This window comes from Toxorhynchites rutilus, chromosome 3 (assembly GCF_029784135.1).
Source record: "Toxorhynchites rutilus septentrionalis strain SRP chromosome 3, ASM2978413v1, whole genome shotgun sequence".
Lineage (NCBI taxonomy): Eukaryota > Metazoa > Arthropoda > Insecta > Diptera > Culicidae > Toxorhynchites > Toxorhynchites rutilus.
This window is the reverse complement of record NC_073746.1, coordinates 196,036,549-196,043,569: the sequence shown is the minus strand read 5'-3', so window position 1 is coordinate 196,043,569 and position 7,021 is coordinate 196,036,549. Positions and strand designations below refer to the sequence as shown.

The window sequence follows — 7,021 nt, the reverse complement described above, 5'->3', positions numbered from 1 at the left end:
GTTCCCATAAGGCTATACGGAGGTATAATAAGGATATAATTCTGATACGTGCATTTTCTGCGAGAAAATGTAGCCGATATTGGGCTTCCGAATCATGGTTCTGCTTGACATATGTGTTTATTAGTACGGTCGAAAATGACTATAGATTGGTAGTATTTACCAAAAAATTCGTTATATTTACTAATTATTTCTCTCAGTGTAAGCATTAACTGAAACACGATTCATCATTCGTTAGGGCCTGTTAAGGCCCATTTATACGTTGCTAGTAGCTGACCTGACAGTGAGCAGCTACTGGGCCGGTAAACTCGCTTGACAATTGGTTGACTTGCCTTGTCCGTTCACACAGTGTGAGCTGCTGATGAGAAACTAGGTACTACATCATTGGCTTACCAGGGATGCCAGATGATTTTTCAAATATCCATCCAATAGTTAGAAACAGCTATCAGATCCGAATTTGACAGATGATTGATCCGAAATCGACTTCTCTATTGGCAGTTTTTATCTCAGGTTTTCAGTTACATTTATCATTACACAATTTTATCACGAAATACATGCTGATCGTGTATAAAAATAATTTGTGCTGAATTTCTTCGAACTGAAGGTACTATCCGAAAAAGCAGAAAGGCAAGAGGATTTGGACCATGAATTGGATGCAAAGAAAAGGAGCAACAAATACAATATTGAAGGAACTCTATGATGATGATCCTCTAGAGTACAGAGCAGTGTTGAGAAAAACACCTGAATAAGTGGAATAAGTGGAAACACTGTTGGATTTCATTGGTCCAAAAATACAACGCCAAGATACACTCATGAGGGATGCTATACCAGCAAGAGTGAAATTAAAAAACGACATTGATGTGCCTTTCTTCTGGAATATCGTTCAGATTGTTGGAGATATTTTTTTAGAATCTCGAAAGCATCCATAGCTAAGATAATTCCGAAAGTATGTGATGCTATAAATCGCAGTCTAAAAGATTTTTTTTGAATTTTATTTATTTCGTCTTGCCAGCACCAATTGTGAAATGAAAATGATAGTAGATTTACAGGTGGAACAATACTTTTTTTGCAAGTTGTGAGTGAATTTTGAATGAAAATTGTGTCCGATAATGATTCTATATTGGAGATTCTAAAGAAAACTATTTAAAAAAGAAAGCATGTAAAACAAAATAACAACGATTTCGTTTAGAAACTATGAGGTTTTTATTTGTTTTTCCAATAATTTTCAAGTCTAAAAATATCTTCGCATATTTTGAAATATCTTAAAAATCGAGACATGTCTTTACATTTGGCATCCCTGATTCGAACGCTAAATTTTGTTTTTGACGTTGTGAGGGATGCGAGTGCGAGTAAAATCAAAAAACTTTGAAGTAGCTCGCACGCCGGATCTCGCATGACACTAACTGGCATGATGTGTTCACACGGTGTGAGTAGTTGCACTGCAGTAACTGACTAGACCGTCTCGTATGCTTACTCGCACCGTCTGAACCCGGCTTTAGGGCGATTACACATTAAGTGCGATTCACATACAACATCCACGTAACGTTCACGTCCCGTCACGTCACGTTACGTCAATGATTCTGCAATGCAAATCTCATGAAAACATTCACATACACCAGCAACGTAACGACCTGTCAGCATACGTTCAACGAAAACGACCGGCAGGATTTGTAGAAAAGAATAATTGACGGAGACGGACGGCTCGTTTGGTTTTTGTCTGGGCTTTGTGTCTCGGCTTTTGTTTTGATTTTGGTTGTACAGTAATTTACATCTAATTCTAAATTTAGCTAATTGAACAGACCTGTGATGCAACACGTTTAATTGGACATGTTTATCTCTAATCGGACATTTTTGTAAACATTGAGTTCGGGGTCCAAATGATGGCCCCACATTGAAAGTCGCCACCAGTCGCGAATGTCCAATTACTGGTCAAAATCGCCTCCAATGCGACATTAATTGTTGCCTCGGCATGTCGCATTATAAGTAACTTACTGTACTTTGTACTTATGATCCAAATTTAGGAGTGAAAATCATTCGCGACTAGCTGAGAGAAACAGTCTATATATTATTATTGTTGAATAACGGTCGGACTACGGGGTTCAAGCATTAAAATTCAATGATTTTCATTCAATTCTTCAAAATTTAGAACTGTTTCTAGGCATGCTGATTCGGAAGAGGGCATTGCAATTGAAAATTGTTGTAGGTGGCGACACCATGAATAACATTCAATGAATCATTCGTTTGACATTTGACGGGTCGGGCTGGTGGAAGCATTGACTGCATGTGTGAATTGGTGGAGACGTTGACGGAACGTAGACGTTCTTCTCCGTAACGTTCTATGTGAATCGCACATTATCCGATTTCTGCCGGACCGGTTTGAAACCCAAATGGCAAATTTCGACCGTACCAACCTCTTTACGGCGCCGTGATGCAGCCGTCCACTGCGACTGCAATGTCCGGTGACCGGACAAGCATTATAAGCGATGACAGTAGTATTGTGTTGTCGTCTGGTGGAGACATCGGTTTGGGAAGGCAAATCATTCTCTATAAGATTATTACACCTCAAGACAGTTTTAAGTTGTTTAAATTTTCAATGAAAATTTTTACTTCATGTTATTTGATTGCTTAAAACCCGTGGTACTGATTCTTCCTTAACCATTGTTGTATGATTTCTTTGATATTTTCACTAAAACTCATCATTGTAATATACAATCATATTCAAACACAATTATTGTTCAGGAGGCTTCCCCACTTGCAAAAGAACGTATTACTCTATTTCATAAAGAACACCTTTTTTGTAAGAAGAAGTTAATTTTTATTCATAATTTTTATTTTAAGATATGTGTTCAATGCACCTGAAAATCCATTCTCACCATCATTTCCCAAAAGAGGAGCACGAAGCTTCATGCCATAAAAGCGAGTTGACAGTTTTTGTCATGTCTGTTAGTATTAGTACAATTCAGGCAATTTTCACCCCATGTATAAATATGTGTGTGCTATTGACGTTTGTTTGTTGATTTTGGAATCAATCAGAATTTGCAAGTGATATGGATACCGAAATTTTTATTTCGCTTCTTTATTCAGCTGCTGTGGAACAGGTTCAGTGATAAAAGTTTCTGCAAAGGCGCACGAGGACATCATGGAGCATATTGCCGTGGACTGTGGGTGAACGGTGGGTGGTGTTTTTCGACAAATTGACCGAGTTTTATAATTAACTTCTGTTTTTGTTTTGTTCATAGATAAGATCCCTTATTTGAAATTGCTACTAAATGAGTTCGAAGATGTCAAACAAATCTCCAACTGGTTCATCAAGGGATAAATTTTGAGCGACTTTGTCGAGCTGAATGTCAAGGTCAGTTTTTGTTAATTTGAACACATTAGAAAAAGCTCTTCCTCCTAATGTTCTTATTCGATATTCCACACAGTTCAACCTGACCCGGAACGCGATCGACGAAGAGGTGTTCACGACCAAACTGTTCGATCTGTACTCGGTGGTCAAGATGTTCCGCTGCCGAACGCCGAAGCTTCGGCTCTATCAGAGCGGAATCAACCAACTGTTGGCATATCTGATTCGGTCATTCTTCGCCCAGGATTCGTGTATTAACAGCTGTGCGTTGATGCAAAATGCCCTCGAGAAGCCGTGTCTGCCCAAGATGTACGTGCTCGAGGAATTGCGGCATATGCTGAGCGCGTTTCTGGACGAGAATCTGCGGAAGCAGCAGTGAGATAGTGTTTGAAGGAAAATTATGTTATTTTGATTGTGAAGATTATTATTGCAATGGTGGAATAAAAAGACTAGAATAGATAGATGGGCACGCATTCTCTCGTAGGAAAATTCTAAGATAATCACAGGAAGAGAACACATACCACATATAATTAATTAGTGCCACTAGGTTATTACGAAATGTTATTATTATTGGTTTTTCAAATTCTTCACTTTTATATAACCGTATTTTTGCGACTATTGAAAAAATATGAGGCTACAGAGCATGTGAAATGGATAATGCTATTTGTGTATGTTTGAGAATAAACAATTTAGCGTATGGATAAGTACACCGCAACTGGATTAAAGTTAGTTTTGGTAATACTGTTGACGACAACCATATTTTTGTCCAGTAAGTGTTTTAAGTTTATTCATCATGCAAGTTTACTTTGCCGTCGTTATGGGAAACGTTATAGATTCACATGAGCCCAAGACGAACGTGTGTGCTCTGCGAATTACGGAAAAGTTTCGCGATTGTATTCTGAAATAGGGCGGGAAAATTAACACTTTTGACCCCTCTGATCGCACCTATCGGTAAGAGCATCGTCCTGATGCAGGGTACACGTCATGTCCGCGATATCTGCTTTCACTTTGGCCGTGCTCTCAGTGCTCCAAGAAACGCAAATTTGAAAAGGTTCGTGGTTGCCGCACCAGCTGGGATTTTGCGTAGGCACATAGCTGCATGTAGTAGGAGGATTCGCGTTGACGGCATTGAGCTTTGTTTACCAGTTTAGGGGAGCATAAAAAATAATTGGTTTTCAGGCGAAATGGACACGTTTTTAATATTAAAATTATGAATGAAAATTAACTTTTGCGCATCAAATTATATATTCTATTCAAATGAAAAACACTTTTTTTGCAAGTGATGGAAAAATCTCATGCGAAAATTGTTTTTGAAGACAACTTTATATTATAATGAAAAGTTTTAGTGAAAATGTATAAACAAATGGTTAAATAAAAGTCAGGAATACGGGTTTCAAATAATTAAGTAACATGATGTAAAAATTTCATTCACATTTTAACATTCTAAAACTGGCTTCGTGTCTTCTAATCTGATAAAGATTACACTAATGAATTTGGGACCCAAATTATGCTCTAATTGAAAGTCGCCACCAGACGTCGACAGTATTCCACTGTCATCGTGGATTTGCAGCAATGTTTATCTGTCAATCCATTATAGAAATAAATGCACGTATGTGTCTCTTTCACCTCGCGCTACACAAAACCGTACATCTCTTACATACAAATACACTACACAAAACTGTACATCTCTCACATAGACATGCATGCATTTATTCATATAGTGGATTGACAGGTACACATTGCTGCAAATATTCCGGCTACATGCAGCTGTTTGCAGACCGAAACTTTTAAAACCACAGCTGCTGCGGCAACCACGAGCGTTTTCATATTGTGTGGCACATCAGGAGCATGGTCAAAGTAAGAGCAGCCCTCACGGCATTAGCGCATCCTGGATCATAACGGTGTTCTTGCAGCACCTATCGTAAATACTTCCGCCCCACTTTAGAATAACTAACTTTAGTCCAGTTGCGGTGTAGTCATTCATACGCTTAGTTATTTTGTTCCTAAACATACACAAATAGCATGATTTTTTCACACGTTCTGTTGCCACATATTGGTTCAACAGTCTCAGAAACAAGTGTACAATTTTAAGACCGAAAAAATAATAACATTCCGTAAGAAGCTAGCGGCACTATTTATTTATATGTGTAATGTGTTCATTTATTTATTTATTCATTTCGTCAAACAAATGTAGACTACACACTTATACACTAATGTTACAATGTTTTCTTAGGTTAAATATTATTTTTGCGGTACATGTTTCTTTTTAGCTGTTTTTTATTCATTGTTGTGTCAATTATTTCGCTGTGCTGATTGTATATACGCATCATGCGATTGATAGGGGCGTGATTGTCTTGGAATTTGTCTACGAGATAATATATGCCCTTCCATTCATTCTAGAGTGTTTTTTATTTCACCATTACAGTAGAAATCTGTATGATTAAAATAACATCATAATTCCTTCCTAAAAATAACATAATGATTCATTCAAATGCTATCCCATTGCTGCATCCGCAGATCCTCGTCCAGAAACGGGCTCAGCACATGCCGCAATTCGTCGAGCACCTACGCAGCGGTAGCTTCTCGAGCGCATAGCAAATCAACGCACAGCTATTTATACGTGGATCTTGGGCAAAGAATGCCTGACTCAGATATTTTAATTTGAGATTTGGGTGATTTTGTTATGACAGAACCGATGCTTCGGTGTCGGGCATCTCGATCACCGATCACAGATCGGACATTTTGGGCTAGAGTTCCTCAAGCCGAGCCTCGACCACCTCGTCGTCGATCGCGTCCCAAATCAGGTCAAACTGTCTGAAATACCCAATAAGAATATTAGGAGAGCTATTTTTGATGTGCTCAAATAAACAAAGACTGACCGCCTCATAAAATCTCGATAAAGTCGCTCAAAATATGCCCTTTGAAGAACCAGTTGGAGATTTGTTTGACATCATCGAACTTGTTCAGTAGCGAATCTGTAAACAATACAAAAACGGAAGATAATTTAAGAACTCGTAGTTGCTGAAATTTTTCACTGCAGCTAAATAAAGAAGCGAAATAAAAAATTCAGTGTCCATACCACTTGCAAATTCTGTTCAATTCTGTTCATTCTGTTCAAAATCAACAAACAAACGTCAAATGGCACACACATACTAATATATGGGGCGAAAAATTGCCTGAATTGTACTAATACTAACAGACATGAAAACAACTGTCAATTCGCGTGGAGGTTCGTGCTCCGCTTTTGGGAAATGATAGTGATAATTGATTTTCGGGTGCAGTTAACACATATTTAAAAATAAAAATTATGAATGAAAATTAACATTTTCTTATAAAATATGTTCTTAATGCAATAGTGTTACACGTTCTTTTGCAAGTGATGAAAACCCCCTGAACAAGAATTGTGTTTGATAATAATTTCATATTACAATGATGAGTTTTAGTGACAATATCAAGAAAATTATACAAAAATGGTTAAGTAAGAATCAGTATTACGAGTTTTAAGTGATCACATAATATAAAGTAAAAATTTTCATTAAAAGTTTGAACAATTTAACTGTCTTAAGGTCTGATATTCTCATAGAGAATGATTTATTTTCCCAAACCGGTGTCTGTACCAGACGTCGACACAATACTACTGTCATCGCGTATAATGCTTGTCCGGTCACCGGACATTGC

General features: G+C 37.7%; 1 long non-coding RNA gene across 1 annotated transcript; it reads right to left on the bottom strand.

Moving 5' to 3' along the window:
• Positions 1–5,733: 5,733 nt before the first annotated feature.
• LOC129779546 (uncharacterized) lies at positions 5,734–6,449 on the bottom strand. The gene is made up of 3 exons (XR_008743698.1): positions 6,423–6,449; positions 6,223–6,318; positions 5,734–6,157 (listed from the first exon to the last, which is right to left on the bottom strand). It is a non-coding gene; the product is annotated as an uncharacterized LOC129779546 (long non-coding RNA).
• Positions 6,450–7,021: the final 572 nt, after the last annotated feature.